This window comes from Hipposideros armiger, unplaced genomic scaffold (assembly GCF_001890085.2).
Source record: "Hipposideros armiger isolate ML-2016 unplaced genomic scaffold, ASM189008v1 scaffold_616, whole genome shotgun sequence".
Classification (NCBI taxonomy): domain Eukaryota; kingdom Metazoa; phylum Chordata; class Mammalia; order Chiroptera; family Hipposideridae; genus Hipposideros; species Hipposideros armiger.
In genome coordinates this window covers 996,572-1,022,481 of record NW_017731966.1, presented here as the reverse complement: position 1 = coordinate 1,022,481, position 25,910 = coordinate 996,572, and positions in this window count along the sequence as shown.

Sequence of the window (25,910 nt, the reverse complement as noted above, 5' to 3'; positions counted from 1 at the left end):
CCAGGGACACAGCACTCTAGAACTTGCAAAGGACTCCCATATCCATTTTCTCATTGAAGGCTCTCAGCCTTCCAGGCAGGCAGGTATAATTAGCCCCATTTTGTTGGGAAGAGCTTCTCAGAGTCACATATCTGACTGGTGGAGCTGAGGCGTCCTGGCCCAAGGCTGGCCTCCTTCCATTACACTCCCTCCTTCACGGGGTAAGGGCCCTCCCTGTCCATTACGGAGTCTCCACTTTCTAGCGTTGGACATGAGGAAATGTCTCCACGCCTCAATCAACCAGGCTCCAGGTCAGATATTGATTCAATTGATGGCCACTAAACCTTAAGTTGCACTTAGGAGTAACTGGAAAGATCTTATCCCACTCCTGTCTTTTAGCTTTTCCCCATCAGGCCCTTGGCCTGGTCCCAGCCTCCTTCATGGCTTCAGAAGCTTCTGCTTCCCGTGCACTTGAGAGACTGGTCCTGGCAATGGGTTGGATGGGGGGAGCTGCTTCCCAAAGATCCTACAGTCGGAGGAAATTCTGGTGAGAGAATGTCAGCAGGCACAGGTGACGGCTTTCGCTCAATTAGCTGTCATTTGCACAGTGCTTTTGGAAGAGTCCTTCCTTAGACAATGAAATGGATGGAATGGATCCTCTTCTGGGGATTTCTCCTAACAAAACCACTCCAAATACACAGCAATGCAGAGCTTGTTTTTGAAGTCTAAATGTGCAACAAAATGAGAATAGTTAAATAAAGTACAATCGATGCATGGACTGTTACTCAACATGCAATATTACCATTATAAATGTTGGGTAGAAATATGTAATAATGATCTGGGAAAACACTAAACACCAACAAAATGGTAAGTGACAAAAACAGGATGCAAAATTTTGTGCACATTCTAATACCACAAAGGAAAAACAATAGCTAGAGAAAGTCTGCAAAGAAAGGTATCCTTTTGTGTGAGAATGACAATGACTATATTACAGTGATAGCATTATGAGTGGGGGTCTTTCCCTTTGTTTTTCTAAATTTTTTGTAGTGAAATATTTGTTATTTTTCCTTAAAAAGCTTTGTTTAAATCTTCTTTTTGTAATTCATAATGATTAAGCATATTTTTAAAAATAAATATCAAAAAGGGAAAAGTTAAGAATTTACTGGTATTCCTACGACTGGCAATATATTTGGGATACAACCTCCCTTTTCTCCCTACATGCATATAAATCTGCATTACTATAAGCAAAAATAAAATCATACTGTATCTATAATTTATAGTGTATATTTTACCCAATGATATTTTATAAACATTTTAACATGTTACTAATCTATAATATACATTTTAACATGTTGATAATTTATAATACTTTTTTAACATTCAATATTATTTTATATTAATTTGAGGTGTACAGCATGGTGGCTAGACATTTACATAAGTTAAGAGCTGATCCCTTGACTAGTTGAGTTCCCACCTGGCACTATGCGTATTTATTACCATATTATTGACTATATTCCCTATGCTTTACATCCCCATGACTATTTTGTAACTACAAATTTGTGCTTCTTAATCCCTTCACCTTTTTCACCCTGCCTCCCAACCCCCTCCAATCTATCACCCTGATAAATCTAGTACCCATCTGACACCATACATAGTTATTAAAATGTTATTGACAACATTCATTATGCTATACCCTACGTCCCCATGATTACTGTATAACAACAAATTTGTACTCTTAATTCCTCCTTACATTTTGGGTTTCTTTGGATAAATACCCAAAAGTGGGACTACTGGGTCCTTGTGTGTCTTTTGTTATAGCCTTTGTTTTAAAGTCTATTTTGCTTGGCATAAGTACTGTTACACCAGCTTTTTGTTGTTGTTTCTATTTTCATGAAATATCTTTTTCCATCCCTTTACTTTCAGTCTGTGTGTCTTTTGACCTGAAGTGAGTCTCTTTTAGGCAGCGTATGTGTGGGTCTTGTTTCCTTGTCCATTCAGCCACCCTATGTCTTTTGATTAGAGTATTTAATCCATTTACATTTAAAGTAATTGTTGATAGATATATAGTTAGTGCTATTTTCTCCTTCTCCTCCTCCTTCTCCTTCTTCGTCTTCCTCTTCCTCTTCCCTTGCTTCTTCTCCTCCTTCTCCTTCTTCGTCTTCCTCTTCCTCTTCCCTTGCTTCTTCTTCTCCTTCTCCTTCTCCTTCTTCTTCATCTTCATCTTCTTCTTCATCATCTTCTTCTTCTGTCTTAAGTAAGTCCCTCTAATATTGCTTGTAAGACTGGTTTGGTGATGATGAACTCCTTTAGCTTTTTCTTGCCTGGGAAGCTCTTTATAGCTCCTTCTAAATGACAGCTTTGCTGAGTAGAGTATTCTTGGTTGTAGGCCTTGGCTTTTCATCGCTTTCAATATTTCTCACTAATCCCTTCTGGCCTGCAAAGTTTTTGTTGAGAAATCAGCTGACAGTTTTATAGGAGCTCCCTTGTAGATAACTAACTGCTTTTCTCTTGTTGCTTTTAAGATTCTTTATCTTTAACTTTTGGCATTTTAATTATGATGTGTCTTGGTGTGGGCCTCTTTGGGTTCAACTTGCTTGGGACTCTCTGCACTTTCTGAGTTTCAGTATCCATTTACTTCTCCAGGTTAGTGAAATTTTCTGTCATTATTTCTTCAAATAGGTTTTCAATTTCTTGCTCTCTCTTTTCTCCTTCTGGTATCCCTAAGATGGGAATGTTGTTATGTTTGATGTTGTCCCAGAGGCCCCTTAAAATTTTCTCATATTTTTGGATTCTTTTTTCTTTTTGTTGTTCTGATTGGGTGTTTTCTGCCACTTTATCTTTTAAATCGTTGATTTGATCCTCTGCTGCTTCTATCCTGCTGGTGATTCTCTCTAATGCAACCTTCATTTCAGTTATTGTATTCTTTATTTCTTACTGGTTCTTTTTTTATGTTTTACATCTCCATTTTTATGTCTCCTATCTCTTTGTTGAACTTCTCCCTGAGATCACTGATCATCCTTATAACCAGTGTCTTGAACTCTGCATCTGGGAGATTGCTTGTCTGCATTTATTTTAGTTCTTTTTATAAAGCTTTGTTCTGTTCTGTCATTTGAGGCGTGTTTCTTTGTCTCCCCAATTTGGCTGCTTCCCTGTGTTTGTTTCTATGTATTAGGTAGGGCTGCTATGTCTCCCAGTCTTAGTAGAGTAGCTTATGTAGCCTTATGAGCCTTGGTTGCTGTTTGCATGTCAATGGGAGGGATTGACCCTCAAGCTGATTGTTTGTGAGGACTGCCTGTGATTACAGTGGTGAAGGGGCTTACCCTACAGAGCAAAATTCACTTTAGCATGACTCTGATACCTGCCCAGAAGGCCCTTCAGGTATGTCATCTTCAGAGGCAGCTGGTGATACTCCAGCTAGGTCTGAAGCTGGCCACTAGGTGTGCCAGCCCCAGGGCCTCCTGGGGGGATACCCACTGCAGGCCAAGTTCAGCTACAGCCTGTGCCCTGCTCAGGGCCACCTGTTATGAGCCACAAAGCAATCTGCAGATGGATGCAGCCTAAACTGTGCTTGGAGGTGCCTTGAGAGGACAAGCCACAAACAAAGGTCAGCGGTTGCTAGTGCTGGGCTTAGGGCTGCTCAGCCAGAGGTATGAGACATGCTGAAGCCAGATGCTGCCTATTTGCATTTTATGAACCTTTGCAAGATTTTATGAAAGTCTGCAGTGTGAACCAAGGCAGGCCATTTGTATGAAAAAGCCACTGGGAGCGGCTTGAGTGTGCCTGAAAATTGGGCAGGGCGGGGTTTCTGGGATTCAGCAGGGTGGGCCGAACGAATTGTGTTAACCAAGTTGATGGAGACTCAGACATGGCAGCTGCCTGTGTCTGCACACCAGGAGAGGGGAGGACTCAACAAAGAAACAATGGCTTCCGCCAGTTCCTCTGTCCGGGAGAAAGCTGCCCCTCCATCCCTCGCACTAACCCCCCCCCATATGTCCTTGGTGCCTTTCAAGCTGCTGTGCCAGTGCTGAGTCCATCAGCAAGTAAGTCTATGCGTGGGTTGTTTAAGAGGAGCTCCTGGGACTGCAGCTGCCCTCCGTCTCACTCAGCCACAATCTCTGCTGGTTTTTGCAGCCAGAAGCTATGGGGACTGCTTTCTCTGGCACTGGAACCCTGGGCTAGGGAGCCTGGTGTGGGGCTGGAACTTCTTACTCCTTCAGAAGGGATCTCCACAGCTGAGCTATCCCTCCTGATTTTTATTGGTCACACACAGGTGTGGGACCAGCCCGTTCTGTGTCTCTGCTTCTCCTACCCATCTCAAGGTGGCTTCTTCTGTATGTCCTTAGTTCTAGGGATTCAGTTCAGCTAGATTTCAGGCAATTCTCAATGATGGTTGTTCTGTAGTTTAGTTGTAATTTTGATGTGGTTGTAGGAGGATGCAAGCACAGCGTTTACCTACTCCATCATCTTGACCAGAAATCTACAATATTATTTTAAATTCTGTTTAGTCTGTATTATATTGGCGAATCCCCATTTATCTAATTTATCTTCTATTGTGGTATGTTTAAATTAGTTCCAATTTTTTGATGTTATAAATTACAATTGTGGATACTCTTTTTAATTAGCTTGTCTCATACATTCTCGATTACTTAAGATAAAGTTTTTAAAGTGAAATGTTTGGGTGCTAGGGTATGCACATCTTTAAGTTTGTATATATATATATAATGTGTGCTTGTGTGTATACATATATACATATATAAGACAATATATTAATGTAAGTTGTATAGGAGAGAGACTATTTTCCATGCACTTCCCAAATTTTGGTCCATATTGTTTTTACAGTTTTGTTCATGTAATAGCCATGAAAGGGTATACTAGTTAACTTTCTTTTCACTGAAACTGTAAAAAGCCCAACTCAAGTAGCTCAAGAAAAGAAGGCAGGTGATACAGGAGGGAGAGATTGATAGCTCATGTAACTACAAAGTGCCAGGAGTAGATTTCTCTTTAAGTGAAGTTTGATTTAAGTTCAAAAACATTGACTCATTTTTTGACTTGGGTTCTTTTGAGTTAGGTGCTGTCTCCTCTCTGTGTGGTGTCATCTCAACCTCCATGCCACAGAAAGGGAGAATCCAATAAAAATGGTGGCATAATAAAAACGGTGGCCTAATAAGAACCTGAGAATTGAATCTTGTTGGCCCTGGCTGGGCCTACATGTGGCCAACAGTGAACCAGCCAGTGGCCAGGGCATTGCTGGAGCGTTCTGGCATGCTCCTCCCAGAATCTTCTGGGCTACAAGTAGAGCAGGAGTAGCTTCCTCAAAACCAAAGCAGGGTATAGCTGCCAGGAAGAAGAGGGAGTGGATGTTATGTGGCTAAACATAAAAGTGTATTGTAAAGGGGATTTCATCATTTGAAAAGGTAACATCAAATCCCACATCAGATCATATTTGCATGTTCTTAAAACACATCTACAGTTTCAAATTCCTCATGGGATAAAATCTTTAAGGACTATTAAGGCCCTGAATGGTTGCTTCCCTCTTTCCCCAGTCCCCTCCCAACTCTTTCTTCAGCCTCACCTTAACAATACTACTCTTTGATCTGGGGTCTGAGCCTCAACTCTCTCGTCTGTAAAATGGGGTTATTAACCCTACTTTAATCTAACTGACAGGATAACAGTATCATACAAAATGAGCTTATGTGTGATAAAACCCTTAACATCTCATGTTTGTATAGATGATTCCTGTCAACTCAAGGAAGTAGACGCATAGCACTTGACCATAATTTTTGTACTACCGCTAAAGAAACTTATTGAGTGCCCTTAGAAAAGAAACTTATTTGACATCTATTTTCCTTTCTATAAAAAAACAAGGCCTGGAATTCCTGCCTTCAAATACAGAATTTCAATGCAAAGAATATAAACCCTGTATAAATGTAAGATAGATTGTGCCAAACAATCGATGAGGTTGTCATTTATGCAAAAGGTCTTGGTGCTATTTTATGTCCACTTAACAGTGGCTGCTGTTCCCTAGTTCCAGGCCTGAGACATGAGGCTCTTAAGATTCTCTCCATGTGCTGTCCATGGACAAAAAACCTGCAAAAGTGGGTAAAGGCCTTATTATCTGGGGCCCCCAAGGACGCTATGCTCTCTCACCAGCCTCCACCCATGAACTCTTCTACCTGGATCCTTCTCCCTGGTGTCCTGCTACATGTGTACCAAGTAAGCCAGTGTTGTGTCCTGTCTCTCTTTACAGGTGACTGTTTCTCCTTAGATTTTGAGCTAGTCCATTGCCCTGTGACCTCAGGTCTTTGACTAGAGAATATTCATAAACTTAGAGTTTGTTCCATTCCTTTTGTTGTCAGATCAGGAACCATGCTCCTCCTGACACTCTATATGCTTGAGGAGAAACTGGAAGTTGTACTCTAAGTTTTAACGTGAATCCTTGCACTGATTACAGTAAATAGGCCCTATTAGTATCCTCTTTCTAGCAGTGAGAGGCTGGCTCAGAGTTAACTTCAAGGTTCCACACAGCTCGGAAGGGATGGAGATAGGACGTGAACACAAAGTCTTATAACCACTATGTAAACTTGCTATCCTAAATATGTCTTTCAGGAATGGCATAATCTTCTGTGTGGCTAGACTATAGCTTAAGTGGGGATAAGGCTGAACAGTTGGGGGCAGTTCAAAGAAGACTTAGAATGCCAGGTGAGGAAATGTGACCTTTATGCCTTTAGTCAACGATTTCTGACCAAGGAGTGACTTAGCACTTAAGGAAAATAACAATTGTCCTTGAAAAATGAATAACCTGGCATCAGTGTGGAGGACGCATCAGAAAAGCTGAGGCTGTAAGAGCTTGAATGGAGGCCATGGGGTTAAATTTTTGAGCTATTTGGAACAGGAATCTACAGGACTTGATGTGAGAGTGGAGAACAGGTATTAGAGAACCTGATTTGTACTTTTGAGCAGAGGAGAATGACAAGAAATGAATTTATTCAGAATCAGGAGTAGGACCTGGTTTGGCAGGAAGGCAGATAATGAGCTTGGTTTTAGACAGACAGAGAAGGAAGTGTCCCACTCACGGAGGGAAGTCTGACAGGACCTTGGGAATGGGAGCTCAGAACACTGCAAGCAGGTCATAGTCATGGGCTGGCTACACAGGGTGGGCATCTCCAAGGCAATGTCCCTCTCATCCATGCACTTATGTGTCCCCAAGCAGGGGCTCCAGCTTTTGGAAAACTTAAGTAAAATCAACAACTCAGTGGGAATTTTCAGGAATATAAAAGTAGCTTGCATGAAAAGCAAGCAGGCCTTTCTCCCTCTGCGTGCTGAAGCTCATCATGCGGTGACAATTTGAAATTTACAACACAGGCATTTAACATGTTTCAAGGAGAACATTATCATATGAAAACCTGGTAAAGAGAAATGTGTCTGTACTAATAAGTGACACTGTCTTCTTTTTGTAAAGAGACCCCAATCATTTACATTTTTACTTTTGCTTCCCATCTTGGGTTAAATAATTCTGACATTTTCTTCAAATGCAAAATATATTTCTGTAAATTCCTCACATGTAAGGTTTTATTTTTCAGAGCGAGAGAGAGAGAGAGAGAGAGAGAGAGAGAGCGAGCTGTGGCTATGACAATTCTGGCCATTTCCTGGGTCTCTAATTCCCATCCAGTCTGATTTATTTTAAAAAAGGTACTAATTTCATCTGGTTTTGGCACCTGGCAATATGAATTCTAACAGAAAATGGTTCCTTGAATCTTAAATGGCTGAGGAGCTAGCAGTTCAGATAAACATTCAAAGTATTCAATATCAACATAAAACCTTAACCTTGGGGTTAGGAGGTCCTTTAAAGTCACCAGAAGATAGATGCTCCCCCTCATCACTGAATTTCCATTGAAACTCTCCACCAATTGGGTATTCAGAGCTTATATACCTCCAATGGTTGCTGGAAAAGATATCCTTAAGATAATTAAATTATATTTCATTTACATTTGAAAGCTTCCACCCATTGGTCCTTCTCAGCCACTGTAGCCTTATCCTAGGTAAGAGCTATTGGTTGTGCTTGGACTTTATAGTCAGACACAGTTGGCTTTAAATCCTTCACCTGACTCATGAATCACATTTCAAGCATCATCTGAATCATTTGGGAGCTTGTCAGAAATGCAAAAATATTGGCCTCCACCCCAAACCTATTGAATCATAATCTATATTTTTATAAGATCTCCGGTGATTACCCATACACATTAGAGTCTGAGAAGCATAGCTCAGAAGAACTTAATTATCCATACAACTCAGTTTCGTGTCTGAAAATTGAGATGGTTGCACTTGATAATCCCTAGAAGTTCCTTTCACCTATAAAACACTAAAATCATAAATATGGAGTTTATAAAAATCTATTGACAGAACATTTTTAATAAGGGAAAGCTGGTAACTATTTTGATATAAACAATAGGGAAATCTGAAAGTAAGCTATTGTTTAGTCATTCAACTAGACTTTTTAAAAATTACATTGATCAAAATCAAAATGAAATAGAAAATTCTGGAAAGAATGTCAAGAAAAGAACAGGATATAGGGGGCAGCTGGTTAGCTTGGTTGGTTGGAGTGCAGTGCTCATGGCACCAGCGTTGCTGGTTCGATTCCCACAGAGGCCAGTGAGCTGCACCCTCCACAACTAGATTGAGAACAACTATTTGACTTGGAGCTGATGGGTCCTGGAAAAACACACTGTTCCCCAGTAAAATTAAAAAAAAAACCAAGAATATAAAATTTAATAGCCATATTTAATATGCAGGAAAGAAAAATAGAAAAATAACAAAATGTTATAGTGATTATATATAGATGGTGTGAGTAAGAATCACACCTAGTGACACTAACAACATACACATTATTTCCTTGTCATTTAGTCTCTCCTCCCCCATCCCTCCAAATTTCTTAAGTGTATATAATTTTATTAGTACAGGAAACAAACAAACAAGCACCTTTATTTTTTGATCAACAAGAATCAAATAGAAGACTTGAAAATTTCAAGTTTTACAGAATTCATTTTATAATGAATGTGAAATCTATTTTTTCATCCTACAGAATATGTCCATCAGCTATTTTCTTTCAAGTTCCAACTCAAGTTCCTTTTCTTCCAAGCCAACTTCCCTTCTTATATACTCTGAAGTGGGGGACCTTGTTTGAATGAACTCTGTATCTTCTTCCTGCCAAAGGAACAGACCCAGATTAAGTACAAAGTAAATGTGGAATAAAGGGAACGGAAGGGAAGGGAAGGGAAGGGAGGGAAGAAGGGAGGAAGAAAGGAAGAGAGGGAGGAAGGCAAGCTGAGAGGGAAGAAGAGAGAGAAAGAAAGGAGAAAGAACAAAAGAATGAAAGCACACAGCCCAATGCTGATCAAACTCTAGCTCCTTTGGAATCCTGAAGAATATTTCTGAGCCAGATCTGGCTATTAATAATAAATGGCCTTGCATTGTTTGCTATAGTGTCAAGGTCTTGCTTCTCCAATGAGATTTCATGTACCATGAAAAGAGGAAGATATGGGTTCTTCTTTTCTGAAGTGATTCCGTTTGGGAGACATATTGTTTACTCCTAGTCATGTAGGAGCAGGGTAAGACCTCAGGATGGTCCACAGTGTGTAAGGGTGCAAGGTGGGGCCACAAGATGCTCTGATTTTTTAAAGTTACAAATGTATCAAAGTATCTTGAGTGAATGTGCATAACAACAGTGCTTCAAATACATGAGACGAAAAATAAATACATGAAAAGAGGTTCAGAGCCATTAGCTATCAGAAAAATGCAAATTAAAATCACAATGAGCTACCATTACCCATGTTAGAATGGCTACAATGAAAAAGAAGGAGCATTTTAAGTTTCAGCAAGGATATGGAGCAACTGGAATTCTTATACACTGCTGGCGGGGCTGTAAAATGGTACAACCACTTTGATAAATGGCTTAGCCATTTCTATGCAAAAGCTAAGCATACCCTACTTTATGTCCAGTCATTCTACTCCTAGGAGTTTATATAAGAGCAGAGGTTCAGAAACTGTAAAGCAAATATCTTAGGCTTTGTAAGGCAAGAAGCTACATACTCTGCTATTGTAATGCCAACGCAGCCACAGACAATAAGCAGATGAGGAAAGGAGTAAATGTGTGTGGCTCTGTTTGTGGGAAGAATAAACCACAGCCTGCCACCCCCCTCAGATGTCCATATAAAGACTGGAGCGCTCATAGCAACTTAATTTGTAATAGCCCCAAACTGGAAACCACCTAGCTTCTACCAGCAGATAAATGGAGAAACAGACTGTGGCATATCTATACAACGGAATAAATTTGGGAATAAAAAACAATGAATTGTTGATACACAAAACAACACAATGTATCTCCAAATAATTTTGCTATATGAAAGAAGCCAGATCCTTTTCTCCACCCAAAAGAGTACATACTGTAAGATTCCGTTTATCAATAAGGTTCCAGAAAATACAAAGTAATCTGTAGTGGCTGAAAGCAGATCAGTGGTTGCTGGCCAAAGGGAGTAGAGGCAAGTCTGGGGAAAATATTGTGAGTGCATGAGGATGCTTGTGAGAGGGATGATATGCTCATTATCTTGTGTGTCATGTTAGTTTCATGGGTATATACAGATGCCAAACTTACTACATAGTACGTTTTAAATATGTTCACTTTACTGCGTGTCCACTATACCTCAACAGAAGCGGTAAAAAAATAAAGCAAAACGTACCTGGCAGTGGAGCGGCAGGTGGACCTGGCCTCAGAAAGCCCTGATGCCAAGGCCTTGAATCCCATCAGGACTTGCACCCTGACTCTCTGTCAACAGACGGGCTTCTCTCTCTGAGACTGGCTTATCTGTGGGGAGGTGCAAGGCTTGGCTCTGCTTTCCAGAATAACACAGAACAAGCCTTGTACAGAGGCCAAGTGATGTCCTGGAAGGGGCCTGGGTATCCGAGACAAGCAGAAAAGTGAATTCAGGAGTCACCATTTGCTGACTTCATGATTCTGAGCAAGATCAAAACCTCAGTTTTCTAACCAGGAAAATGGGGGTGTTGCTTACTTTGTGAGGTTGTTATAAAGATTAGAGAGATGAATGGGAAATCCTAAGACATGTTTGGTGCACCCACCCCACAAAACATCAGTTCTTTTTTTTTTGTTTCTTCTTCATATACTGACTATATTAGCCAGGGTGCTCCTGAGGAACAAAACCGATAGGATGCGTTCATATAGAGAGAGTGGTTTATGTAAAGAAACTGACTCTTGGGGCCGGCCGAGTGGCGCGATGGTTAAGAACTGGCTTGGGATGCCAGAGGGCCCCGGTTCGGATCCCACATATGAGGGCCAGTGACACTGCCCTCTACAGCTAAGATGCTGAACAACAGCTCAACCTGGAGCTGGGTCGCTGGCGACGGCATAGGCTGCAGGCTCTGTGGCAGTGGGTTGCCATGGGCTACCGTGTGTAGCCAGCAGCCAGCGCCAGCGGCCAGCAGCCGCAGTGAGTGGCCATCCAGAAGCCGGCGACTGATCTGCCTCGCCCGGGAAGAGCACAATGATGGTGCCAACTTGGGCCAGTGAAGCAACGTCCTCCACAACTAGACTGAAAAACAAAAAGGACAGCAACTTGTCTGTTCCCCTTCTGCCAATTCCCCAGCGCTGTTCCCATCCCCCCAATTCCCCAATAAAAAAAAAATCTTTAAAAAAAAATAAAGAAAGAAACTGACTCTTGCAATTATGGGGGCTGGCAAGTCTCAGGCCTGCAGGACATCTGCCGACCACATTCCTTTTTTCCTCAGGGATCTCAGTCTTTTTTCTCTGAAGGCCTTCAACTGTTTGGATGAGGCTCACCCACATCATGAAGGGTAATCTGCTTAACTCAAACTCTACTGATTTAAATGTGAATCTTATCTAAAAATCACCTCCCAGAAATGGATAGATTGGTGTTTGATCAAATAACTGGGCACCATTGCCTAGCCAAGTTTCACACGCAAAATCAGCCAACGCTTCATCTGTTTGAAGAGGAAGCTTTTGATGGCTGGCACTCTTTCTCAAAGCTAAATATTTTCAGATTCTCCTTCCCACTCCCTGAATAGTAACTCTTCGTTTGCCTTCAGTCCTCAGTTCTCTCATGTCTTTCTTTCCAATGACTTAGAAATTTCCCCCCGGTGATATTAGATCGAAACTCCCACATTTATCAACTTCATTTCCTTTGCCTCTTGAAGTGGCCTCGCTCTTAGAGATCAACCGACTGCCCTGTTTCAACAACTTGGATTTGTAATGAAGTGCCTACACATTTTTAAGATGCAAACGTCTTTCCTTCCATCAACCCTCGACAATTTTATGAGACCTCGAAAAACACAAGATGAGCCCTCGGGCCTCAGCCATGGGCCATATGCCATAAGCCAGGCTGCATCAGAGCAAAAGAATTTTAATTCCTTCACAATAAGGTTTAGTCTTTGCTCATAAGTAAGGCTGTGCCTGGGTTTGGGAATGTGAATGCCTAAGAAGAAGTAAACATGTTGCCATTTCATTGCTTCTAAACATGCGACTGCCTCAGGGGCTTCTGATTTATTTATTTTTTTAATGGAGTGCGAGGCCATAAACCCTTCCTGCTGGCAGGCTGGCAGGCCCTGCACACTTTTAGAGGTGCACCAAGCTGCAGCAAAGAGAGGCATCGGGAGGCTGGCGGAGCCCTGTAATTAAAACCATGCCCAGAGAATGCTCCTGATTCCAGGGGTCACATCTGATTTCATCTAAAACATTCTTTTTGGTCCCCTCTTAACCCAGTCTTGACTTTTGAGCGTTCACATCATTACCAGAGTGGAGGGTGGGAGGAAGTGGGGGGATGGGGTGGTGGGCAGAGGAATGTAAGCTATACATTGAGGGTTCAGGGATTTTGTGGGGGTTTTTTGTTTGTTTGTTTTTCCAATTTGATTCCATTTGGACATTTGCAATACAGTATTGGGGAGTGGCTGTTGTTGTGTTATGTCTCTATATCACCAACAGTTTCTTTTTTCCCTCGGAGGGGATATTTTGAAAAAGGTAAGGCTGAAAGTGAGCTATTTAATATGGGTGGGTACCCCTTATCATTTTTGGCCTCGTTTCCGACTCCTATCTTTTTCTAATGGAAAACATATTTTTGTTATTATTCACGTTGGCCAACACACATTCCCAAATGTCAGCAGATTGTTTTTTTAACTTGTAGGTATCATCTGTTGTAATTGGACTCGGCCTTTACCTAAATATTTGGCTGTACAGAGCATCAGTTTCATTTCGGATTAATGATTTGTTCAGCGTCTGAAAAGTCTGTGTAGTGAATGAAATCTTTTACTGTTCAAAACGGGGAGCCTGCGTCCAAAATGGCTTTGCAGATCTGGAAGGGATCATGTTCAAGTACCTGATTTGATGAGAAAAAAAAAAAGGGTACTCAAAGCTTGCCATAGTGGAATATGTTAGCAATTTATTTTCTCTGTTAACACCCAGGGTTACGTTTTCTAAGGTTTGGTGCATATTTCTTCAACCACGTTTTAGTTTAGTATAACCGCATGATCTTTTACCCTTTCACATACATTTATCAACACCTCAGGGAGGAGGAGAAAAAGAAATTTGAGTGTCCCCATTTGAGTGAGTTGATAAATATTTATTGAGCACCTACAGTGTGCCAAAGAGTGTGCTGGTGTACAAAGAAGACGAAGAAAAACACATTCCTCTCTCTGCCTCAGTTTCTCATCTGGAAAATGAAGTCCAGCTAGTGTGGTGCTGAGACACTAGCTCTCCCAAAGGGTTGGAGAGGAAGCCCTGGTTTTGGTGTTTGCCATGTCCATGGTGCCAACAATCCCACCATGGCCAATTTCGAACTACGAACAAAATGAGACTGAACACAGAGCAGGAAATAAAAGTGAGTGGTCGCCTTGCACCAGTACAAGCCGTCCCCAGCGCCACAATCTGCTGAGGTCTAGCTTATATTCTGCCTTCTCCCCATAGCCATCTCTGAGCCTCCTCTTCTCTCTACCCTCTTCCCCCAACAAACAGCAGAATGTCTGCACCCCTAGGGTAACTCAAGTCTTTTTGTGAATAAATGAATATTAAGTAGGAAATGAACACCCTGAATTTTGAACATTAACTAAAGGCTACATGCAGACATACCCCTATCTATTATATAACGTTGTTGACTCCTATAAAGAGAGTAGATGTTCCCCTCTCTTTAGAAGAAATGGCAGCTTCATAATCACGTTCTCTTCCTTGAGTGCCCCGGGCAACCCGCACCTCACCATTGGTGCAAGCATGGTCGGTGGCTTGAAGCCTTGCCTTGCGGTTTTCTTAACTCCCGACCTTAAAGCAAGCTCTTGAAAGAAGCTACACGAAAAGTAATGATCCTCAAAAACGAATGCATTGTAGCAGCAAAGAAGAAATTTAATTAGCCACCATAAAGGCATCGTTTAGGCTTCTTTCTTTTCTTCCCTTTAAAAATAAGTGCAGTGACTAGAAATTGTGGGTGGCCTGCCTTAGTCCCTTTAACTCAATGACTGGGACAAAGTTAGGAGGCAGGGATGAGTCTACTCTCTACAGTCTAGTTTTACGAATACACTCATCTGATATTTTATAAATGGTAATGATAGTAATATTTTTTCAAATGGCCCCCTAGGCATAGAGTGTGAGTTGTCACGACACAGTGAAGGCATGTAGACCTATAGGAGTGTGGGCCGCCTAACTTTCTGGGCTACCTGCAGCCAGTGTTTTCCTACCTTCCAGCAGTAATTTCCGCTCTGTGTAATGGGACTTCCAGAGCCACAGGAAAGGGGCAGGCAGCAGTCTGGCCAGTGGTCATGGAGAATTTTTATGTTCAGGGACCCAAAAGTGGTGACAGGGAGATACACCCAAAGGTTGTGTCTTTTCCCTGGGGCCTGTGTGCATTCGGGTTGTTTGGGGACGGGTTGATGGACATGGATGCAAAGACCCCAGGTCCTCACAACTCGCAGAAGCTGCTGTTTGGACGGGCCACTCTCTCCTTCCACAGATGCCCTCTGGCTGCTCTGTTGTGACGTCTTTTCCCTGTGAGGCTGCCCTTTCGTATCTACCCACGACCGGCAGTGTTGCTGGCATTTAGAAACACACGAGTATTAGCAGTTGTAACCTTAGGTAAATTATTTCACCTAATTGGGACGCAGAATCCTCATCTGTTAAATGGGCCAATGCAGTGAAAAGCTGTTTGGACTATGAAATGGTATGATGAATCGAAGTGCTTATCACAGAGGTGGGCTCCCATGGTTTTTCTTGGGAAATAGTGAGAAAAACTATAGTAAAAGTTCAGGGCAGGCCACTGAAATCAGCAGAGTGCTGACAATCCTATTTGAAAGGAGTTTACAAGAACAGGTACGGAGGAGAGCAGGGGGGTGTGGCAAGCATATGAGAACGGGAACACCTGTGGGGGACACTGTGCTGTGTCTTCCCCTGGTCCCCCTCCAGGCCTGAAGAACTTATGCCCCCATCTTGGGAAGGTTGTCACAGATCTGAGCTGTTGGTCACCAGCAGGGAAGAGCCACCTAGCCCAAGGTGGCCTTTTTTCCCTGGGGATGCCCCTACCCTGTGACTGACTGATGTGGGGCTACAAAGGCTCAGCTCCTCACCCCAATTTGCGACAGCTCTGAAGGGCCATCCCAGCTTCAGTGTTCCTGTTGTGTTGGCTGAGGCCTTGTCAGACTGAACGTGTGACATGATAAGAGATACATATTTGGTCTCTGCCCTCCTTCTCCTGCTTTCGGGCATACAACTCCTAAAACCTTTGGATCTCTGAAGTGAAAATGTCATTTGGTGTAATAATGTGTCTTGTATGCAAATAAGATGACTGTTGGCAGGGGCCTCCTGGATAGTCTCAGGATGGGGGCTGGTTGCCAGGGGAACTAACCATGTGAGTAGAGATTTGGAACTTTCAGCCCCACCCCCACCTCTGGGGAGGTGAGCAGGACTAGAGGTTGAACTAATCACCAATGCCCAATGATTTAATCAATTATGCCTATGTAATTAAGCCCCCATTAAAAATCCTAAATGATGAGGTTTGGAGAGCTTTGGGCTTCATGGAGGGGTTGGCTCACCCAGAGAAGGCATGGGAGCTCTCAACACCTTCCCACATACCTAGCCCTGTGCATTAATTTCATCTGACTGCTCCTGAGTTGTATCCTCTTACAAGAAACCAGTAATATAAAAAGTAAACTGTTTTCCTAGGTTTCAGTAAGCTGTGCTAGCAAATTATTGAACCAGAGGAGGGGGTTGTAGGAACCTCAACTTATAGCTGGTTGGTCAGAAGCACAGATGACAACCTGGACTATCAGTTGGCCTCTGAGGTGGGGTGGGAGGGACGGACTTGTGGGGTGGAAGCTAACCCCAGGTAGCATCACAGTTGAATCTGATTGTAGGAACCCCTGCTATGTCAGTGAAGAGGTGTGGGTAGGAGAGAAGAAAACAGAGCTTTTTCCTTACAGTGTGGAGAGTACAGATAGAAATAAGTTTTTCCATTTAGCATCACGGTCCAATCTTCCCATTTGCCCACTTCTCCAAGAGTTCTCCTTTGTCAACTTCCCGCTCCCTGATTGCCTTTTCAGAGCCTGATTCCCTGGAAAGCCAAACTGTGAGGGCATTCAAAGCAGAGGGAGCAATACGATAGGAAGGATGAAAAAGACAGGCGGGGTTCCTTGATAGCTGGTTGCATTTGGTGTGAGGAACAATGTTGTAAGAGGTTGGCTCTCGCTGTCTGCTTTGAAGTTGTTGCCACTGGGGAAGCTGATGTTAAAAACAAATGGTGTGCTGATTCTCCCCTGGCTTCTCCCCAGGAGCCTCAGACACAGAAAGCCGAGGTTCTTCAATTGCATAAAGAAAGGAGAACTCAAGAAAATGATTCCTCCTTTGACAACCCCCAGATTTCTTCCAGAGATAGCTGAACTGCACGATGTCAACCAAACTTCAGGGCACATTATCTAGAGACAGCCTCCAGCACCCTCTGCATTGGAAGCCTGGAGCCAGCTGCCCTTTCCTGAATGACACTTTACTAAGACGGGGTACAGAGTCTGATGACTCCCTGGTCCCACCCCCATGGAGATGATGTAACCTGAAAAGGGGCTTCTTCTCCCTCCCTCTATGCCTTTTCTTTTTCCTGTACAAACAAGTATTAAATAGATTCTAGTCATTCCATTGTAGGGATATTGCTATTTTACAGGTAGAATTATTTTTTAATTTTTAATTTTATTTATTTTTTTATTTTATTCTGGAATTGGGGGAGGTAAACAGCATTGGGGAACTGGGGAAGGGAAACAGACAAGTTGCTGTCCTTTTGTTTTTCTGTCTAGTTGTGGAGGATGTGACTTCACTGGCCCATGTTGGTATTATCATTGCGCTCTTCCCAGGTGAGGCAGTTGCTCACTGCCATTGGATGGCCGCTCACGGTGGCTCATGGTAGCTCACATCAGTTGCCGGCCACTCACGCTGACTGCCAGCCACTCACGGTAGGTAGCTCATGGCAGCCCACTGCAGCAGGGGCTGCAGCCTATGCCGTCACTGGCAACTCATGGCAGCCCAGCTCCAGGTCGAGCTGTTGTTCACCATCTTAGCTGTAGAGGGCGCAGTGTCACTGGCCCTCATGTGGGATCCGAACCAGGATCCTGCTGCTCAGAGCTGGCGTCGAAAACCAACGCTTAACCAACACACCACTTGGCCGGCCCTAAAGGTAGAATTATTAAAGTAATATATGCAATTGATTAAATAATTTCAAGTGTAAAATAAATAAATGAGGAAATGTCTCCGTCTTACCCCAGAACTCCCAAATGTGCTCTTGAGAAATATTCACAGTGAACAGTTGTAGATTTCCTTCCAAACATGCTCTGTGCATAGCCAAGCACATTTGCATATATGCATTTTTAAATTTTTTGTTTTTTTAACACAGATGGGTAATACATTCTATACCTTTTCTTGCTCCTTGCTTTCCCCTTCTTACTTATCCGTTTCATTGCAAGCAACCAAAAGCCAAACTCAGACTGTCCTGAGTAATAAACAGGATTTGCTGACATATAACTGGAAGGTCAGGGTAAGAACTTAGTTCAAGGTTGATTTGACTCTGGCTTCACAGTGTTATCAGAGGTCTGGTTTGTCTTTCTGCTCTGCCTTTCACGGTGGGATTGCGGAGGCTGGCTTCCCATCTTGGCTGCAGTAGGACTTACTAACATCCCTAGGGCTGCTCACATGTCCATATCTAGGCAGAGAGAAATGCTATTTCTTGAAGTTCTTCAGAAAAGCCAGAAAGCTTTAATTTTAATATGTTTTCCCTGGGAGGCCTAAGCCAACTACTATTCACCTCTCTGTGGCATGAATTGGGTCATGTGCCTTTATCAGAGCCAGTCTCCCTACAAAGGGATGGGCTGATGTGAGTTAGTTCTGCCTGAGGACCCACCAGAGCCAGGAGTACAGTTACTGTTTTTCAAGTATATGGTCTATGAGTGGTAGGTATGGATGCCCAAGAAAAATTAAAATAGTTAACAACGTTACTCAACATTATGCTATGTACTTGTTCTCATAGCCACACAGCTAGATCTATTTTCTTTAAAAGACAAAATTGTTAGCATAAGGTCTAACTGTGTGGATACATAAGTTATTACATAATTTATCTAAGCAATCCCTGTTAATGGGCGTTTAGGTTATTTCCAGCTTTATTTATTTATTTTTTTAGCTGAGCTATCCTGCCATATGTTGGTAGCTCTGCGGCAGCTCACCTCCAGCCGGGCATCGAACTGCTGTTGCTCAGAGCTCAAACACTTGAGCCAACTCTTAACCAACTTAGCCACTCGGCCGGCTCTCCAGGTATTTCTTCATATGAAGCCATGCTTTGGTGAATGCCCTACATGCATTTTGGCACACACATAGATTATTGGTATATGAGGTTTGACAATTAAGTTTGCGAACTTGCCACCATGTGCTTACATTGGCAGCACTGTACAAACAGCTCGGCAAGGTTTCACAACCTTGTTATATGAGTGTCTCATAGCTGTTTTCATGTCAATGTGTGGTGGTGTATTGCTGAGTGGTGTTCATTGTTGTTGCATGTTTTTGTGTACTATAGTGAGAATATTTCAGTTTGAATTAGAGAAATGAACCAACATTAAATTTCTCGTTAAACTTGGCAAGAGTGGAAGTGAAATCAGGGACATGTTGGTCCAAGTTTATGGGGATAATGCCATAAAGAAAACAGCAGTGTACAAATGGATTAAACGTTTTTCTGAGGGTAGAGAATGTATTACTGATGAAGAGAGTTCAGGGTGGCCAGTAACGAGCAGACCTGATGAAAACATTGCAAAAATTTGTCAAATTGTGCGTCAAAATGGTCAGCTGACTGTGAGAAGTATAGCAGACCAAGTAAATATCAATAGAGAAACAGGAAAATCTTACTGAAAATCTCGGCATGAGAAAGGTGTGTGCAAAAATGGTCCTGAAGGAGCTCACTGATGAACCAAAAGCAAAGGAGGGTCAAAGTTTGCCAAGACCTTCTGGAGAAACGACGATGTTTTGGGCCTTGTTATCACTGGTCATGAAACATGGGTGTACCAATACGACCCTGAAACAAAGTGTCAAAGTGCACAATGGAAGTCAACCAATTTTCCATGACCACAAAAGTCCTGTCAGTTCAAATCAAAAGTCAAAATGATATTGCTAACCTTTTTTGATATCAGAGGGATTATTCATTATGAATTTGAACCAACTGGACAAACAGTTAATTACGTTTACTATTTGGAAGTGCTGAACAGGCTGCATGAAGTTAGATGAAAACAACCTGAACTTTTCACCAACAATTCAAGACTCTTGCATCATGACAATGCACCAGCTCACACGACACTGTCTGTAAGGGAATTTTTAGCCAGTAAACAAATAACTGTATTGGAACACCCTCCCTACTCACCTGATCTGGCCCCCAATGACTTCTTTCTTTACCCGAAGATAAAGAAAATATTGAGAGGAAGACATTTTTATGACATTCAGGACATTAAGGGTAATAGGACAGCTCTGATGGCCATTCCAGAAAAAGAGTTCCAAAATTGCTTTGAAGGGTGGACTAGGTGCTGGCATTAGTGCATAGCTTCCCAAGGGGAGTTCCTGGAAGGTGACCGTAGTGATATTCAGCAATTATGTGCATAGCACTTTTTCTAGGATGGGCTCACGAATGTAATTGTCAGACTTCGTATCTGTAGCTAAATTCCCAGAAGATGAGTCCAAGAATATATTCCACCTACATTAATTGCAGAACATCCATGAGGTAAAGACTCAAATTTGAACTCTCAGGAACGACCCAACAAAAGAGCTGCAGCCTAATCAAGAGGTTCCCACACAGTGGTCAGGAACTCACTACTACGGAGCCAGAATCAGAAACACCAAATCAGGAGTCACTGAGGATCAGGAAGCCCCTGCTGCTGCTGCTGCTGCTTCAGAACTGACCTGCCGTCACAAGTGGTGCTCTGTGTCCTGACTTTCAACCCCCACAAAGCTGGTGACCACAGATACAGCAGGAGCATCTTCCTGATTCAAAAGAAAAGACTCTTCCAAAAGCAAAGTCTCTTCCAAAGGCAGGAGAAGACAGAAGATGAGCTCTTGACCTCTTTGGCTAAGGTCAAGCATCACTGTGGGTCATTTTCTACACCAGTTAATCCTCACATATCCCCAGGAAGTGGGTGTTCTCATCTCTAGGCCATGTGGCTAGGCAAGCGGTACATACTGGCACAGCCCCCAAGGGCTCACTTATATTTTATGGCTGGGTGCCAGTACACCAGTTGGTAAATATTTTGAATATCACTCTTGATCATTCCAGTTTTATAGAAAAGAAAACTGAAGCTCTAAAACAGCAGGACGTTTCCCCAAGGCCAGGGGGTTAGAAAGCAACCAGGATTTGAGTCTAGTGGCCTATGGCTCCAAAGGCTGCTTTTTCTATCATGCCCACTGCCTTTCTGCTGAATCCAATACTAAACTAAAAGGCTTCTACGGTGTAGTTTTAAAAGGCTCTGCTTTTAACGCACATTAAGACACACCCCTTGGCATTGGCGACCATATTTCCTGGGCACAAAATTGGGACATTGTGATGATTAATTTTATGTTTTGACTGTGCCACATGAGGTGGCCAGATATTTGGTGAAACATGACTCTGGGTGTGTCTGTGAGGGTGTTTCTGGATGAAATTAGCCTTTGACTTGATAAAGCATATTGCCCTTCTCAGTGTGGGTGGGCCTCATCTAATCCCTTTTTTTTTTTTAAAGATTTTTATTGGGGAATTGGGGGGATGGGAACAGTGCTGGGGAATTGGGGAAAGGGGAACAGACAAGTTGCTGTCCTTTTTGTTCTTCAATCTAGTTGTGGAGGATGTTGCTTCACTGGCCCAAGTTGGCACCATCATCGCGCTCTTCTCTGGCGAGGCATATCAGTCGCCGGCTTCTGGACGGCCGCTCACTGCGGCTGCTGGCCGCTCACGCTGGCTGCTGGCCACACACGGTAGCCCATGGCAACCCACTGCCACAGGGACTGCAGCCCACGCCGTCGCCGACGACTCATGGCAGCCCAGCTCCAGGTTGAGCTGTTGTTCAGCATCTTAGCTGTGGAGGGCAGTGTCACTGGCCCTCATATGTGGGATCTGAACCGGGGCCCTCTGGCATCCCAAGCGAGTTCTTAACCATCGCGCCACTCGGCCGGCCCTCATCTAATCCCTTTAAGGAACAGCACAAAAAGGCTGAAAAGGGAGAATTCACTCTCTCTGCCTGTCTGTCTCTGAGCTGGGACATCATCATCTTCTCTTGTCTTCAGACTCAGGCTTGGACTGGGGTTGACACCATTGGCTCTCCTAGTTCTCAGGCCTTTAGACTTGGACTAGAGCTATCTCGTCTGCTCTCCTGGGCCTACAGATGCCAACTGCAGATCTTAGGACTCTAAGCCTCCATAAACATGTGGACCAATTCCTTACAATAAATCTATGATAATGTGATATGATATAATATAAATACTATTGGTTCCTTTTCTCTGGAGAACCCAAAATAATGTAACCACCATTTATGACACATGGCCTGGCTGAGCTGATTGGGAATTGACATAAAAATACAGGGTAAGAGACACCCCTCGTGACCTGATGCCAACCGACCCCTGTACAGCCTCATCTCTGCCCAACAGCCCCAGGCCCTTACATACCATGTGCTTACAGCACTGTGGGCTTTTGTCCTTGCCCAGATTTCTCCATGAAACGCCCTTTTCTTGAAGGGTGACATGCTTTGAAGCCAGTTCAGGGAGCTTTTTCTGACGTCCATATTATTTATGTCCTCTTGCCATGTAATTGTATCTCTGTCATAGCTCCTGAATAAAGGTATCATCTTCTGCTTTTCTTGTTTCCCATTAAACTGTGAATTCTAAAAAGTTCTCTCTTAATCACTTGGGACATCCTTGGGGCCTGGCATATAATACATAAATGTAACAGGATATGTGTATATAGATGTGTTTGTTTTCCCAACGAGAAGGCTAAAATCATAAGGCTCTCTGTATATCCCTTTCCTGTACTGTAACCAAAACCTTGTATTATGAAAACCCATATATTGTCAACTATTGTAGAATCACAAGGACTTTCTTTTCATAGGGCAGAGACAGCAGGAAAATATAGTGGGGTAGGGAAAAGGCTTTGGGTGAGAAACTATTGAATTTGAACCCTGCCTCTACCACTTACTACTTTCATAACCTGGAATGACTTAATCCCTTCTGACCCTCATTTCTTCTTCAGTAAAATGGGGATGATAAAGGTGTTTATCTTACAGGCCATTGTGCAGCCTAATGAGCTAACGCACATGAAGAGCCTAGCACTGTGCTTCGTATTCAGTGTCATTCAGAAGTGAAACCAGAAATAGAAGGAGAGGAAAATTAGTACTATCTACATTTGAACGTGGCATTTCACACTTCTTCCCCAGAAAAAGAAAGTGCTGGGATTGCTTTCAGACTTTCATTTATGTTAAAATCCCAGAATTTAAGAATTTTGCTTCATGGGTGAAATGTATCGCTCATATGTTTGGAGTAATCATTAGAATTTCCATTAATTCTAATCATTAAAATCGCCCCTTTCCAAGGGGCAGCCACCACTGTCCCAACTGTATGAAGAAGAGCTAAGCCCAGATACATGAATGAGGATATTTTTCCTTATCTCAATAGCAGCTTGTTGCTTGGGAGAATCACTGTAGGAGGTTAATATCTTGATCCTTGGATAAAATAAAGATATAATTCATCAGAAACAGGACCACGAATGGAGGCACAGCTGGATAGGAGCAAGCTAGGAAACTTTGCAAAGTAGAGAACACCTACAAACTAGGGATTTAAAAATGTCATGGCACTGTGCTGGCTTTGACCCTGGGACCCGGGCTAGAGTTGCCACCAACCCCACCAACTAGCTGTGTGTCTTTGAGGAAGTCATTTTTGTTCTTCCACGCCCATTTTCCTCATCTAGAGAATGAGCATAAACATCCCTATGCCTTAAAGCTCACAGGAGTTTACAAAGTGCCACTCAGATGCAAGGAACCTGATATTAGTGAGGTGAAGGGATCATCAACCAATCGCTCTCCTCCCCCTCCCCACCCACGTCCTCTCTGGCATCTTGTCCTGAGTGGCACCATCCTGGTAATAGAACCAGACAGGTGATATCTCAGCTTCCTGTCCTGGGACAGGAAGTAATTGGAATTGAAAAGTAAATTGAAAAACTCATATCTTGTGTTTTCTTCAATCTGTGTATTTACTCTAAAGTTTGTTTGTTTTTAAATGGTTTCTAAAATATAAATGTATTCCAAAACCTCAAGTTCAAAAATGAGTATGTCAGGCTGGCCGAGTGGCGCGATGGTTAAGAACTGGCTTGGGACGCCAGAGGGCCCCGGTTCGGATCCCACATATGAGGGCCAGTGACACTGCCCTCCACAGCTAAGATGCTGAACAACAGCTCAACCTGGAGCTGGGCTGCAGTGCGTAGGCTGCAGCCCCTGTGGCAGTGGGTTGCCATGGGCTACCGTGTGTAGCCAGCAGCCAGCGTGAGCGGCCAGCAGCTGCAGTGAGCGGCCGTCCAGAAGCCGGCGACTGATCTGCCTCACCCGGGAAGAACAGAATGATGGTGCCAAATTGGGCCAGTGAAGAAACATCCTCCACAACTAGACTGAAGAACAAAAAGACAGCAACTTGTCTGTTCCCCTTCCCCCAATTCCCCAGTGCTGTTCCAATTCCCCAATAAAAATCTTAAAAAAAAAAATGAGTATGTCAAATTGGTAACAACAATATGGCCTCAGGGATAGAAAAGACAGTCTGGGGAATATAATCAATAGTGTTGTAAATATTTTTTGGGGGGCCAGATGAACTCATGTCTTGTCAGGGAGACCACTTCATGGAGGGTGTAGAGGCCTGACCTCTACACTGTACATCTGAAGCTGCCATTGAATAATATTATATGCCAACTATAATTTAATACATATATAGTCATGGGATGTGGAGTATACTGTGGGAATGAAGTCAATGGAATTGTAATAGATATGTATGATATCGGGGGTGGGGGAGCAGTGGCTGGGGGGAGGGAGGTTGTCAATTTGTGAGGGGTGAAAAGGATAACTATTGCATTATTTTATATACCTGAAACTAATAATTTTTTTAAATTGAGTATGTCATTGTACATATTATTTTTATTAGAAAGCATATTTTATTAAATCTTTAGTATTCTTCATTGTAATTATTATTATTTTTTTTGTATTTGAGTGTGTGTGTGTGTGTGTGTGTGTGTGTGTGTGTGTGTGTGTGGTGTGTTGGGGTTCTACTGCAAACTCTTTATAGAACCAGGCAGGATATACTTACAGGTACTTAAATATCTCATTTAATTCTCACCACAGATTTATGAAATGGGCACAGTAGCCCTTTATATAGATGAAGTAACTGAAAATCAAAGAATTTAAGTAAGCTTAGCTAGGAGGTAGCAGAGCCAGGATTCAAACCCAATTGGAATCCTCAAGTTCAGGTTGGGGCGGGAATTAACTTTACAGTAGCCTTTTCCCACTGCCTCGCTGGGCCTCAGAGAAGGAAGGTCGCCGAGGCTGAGCTGGACAGACAGATGAGCCTGACATATTTGCTCCTTGACCCTTCTAGTTGTGAACAGAGCAGGTGAAGCTAGATACAAGAATCGGATTCAGGTACCTTTCAACGAGGAAAAAAAGCACTGGGTTAAAGGAAGGGATCCAGGGAGCCTGACAAGAAATTCTGGAAGGAGACAAGCCCTCCTGGCTGGTTATCTCTTACCTGAACACTTTAGCTAAGAATCATGGACTTGAACACCTAAATTTCTGCCCTGTCTGAAACAGCTAGGCCCCTCAGTCATTGAAGGACACCTGGGCCAGCAGATGTGCAAATTTGCACATCAGTTGGTGAAACGTGTGGAAAACCCTTTTATCCTTGGTTATTTCGTGAATCCTCTCTCTTGGCCCCAAGTTTGCTAATTCCTTCCTTTTCCAAAAAAACATCAGCAGGAAGTGAGGCTTCATCCCCTGGTGCAGGTGTTAGGGAAATTGTGTTCACAGTAAACAAACCCAGCAAAACTTCTTTGAGATTTGAGCAGTTTTCAGTATCACAGGTTTTTTCAGAAGGAATCTGAGATTTCTGCATTTCAAGGCTGACCATTGAAATGCAAGCTCTTGTTTTTGGAAGGCCACTCTCAAGGGGCTTCAAACTTCCTTTTCATCTTTTCCCTCCTCTCTCACAGTCTCCTTTTCAAAATGATTACTCCCCCTACAAAGTGAGGCTTTTTTTCCATCCGTTGCCTACAAACTACTTTCCTTCCTGATTTTCAGTAAGGCTGGGAATTAGGGGTTGGGGTGTCAGGGTTTCTAACATGGTTTGTTTAGCTCTGTTGGGGGGTAGT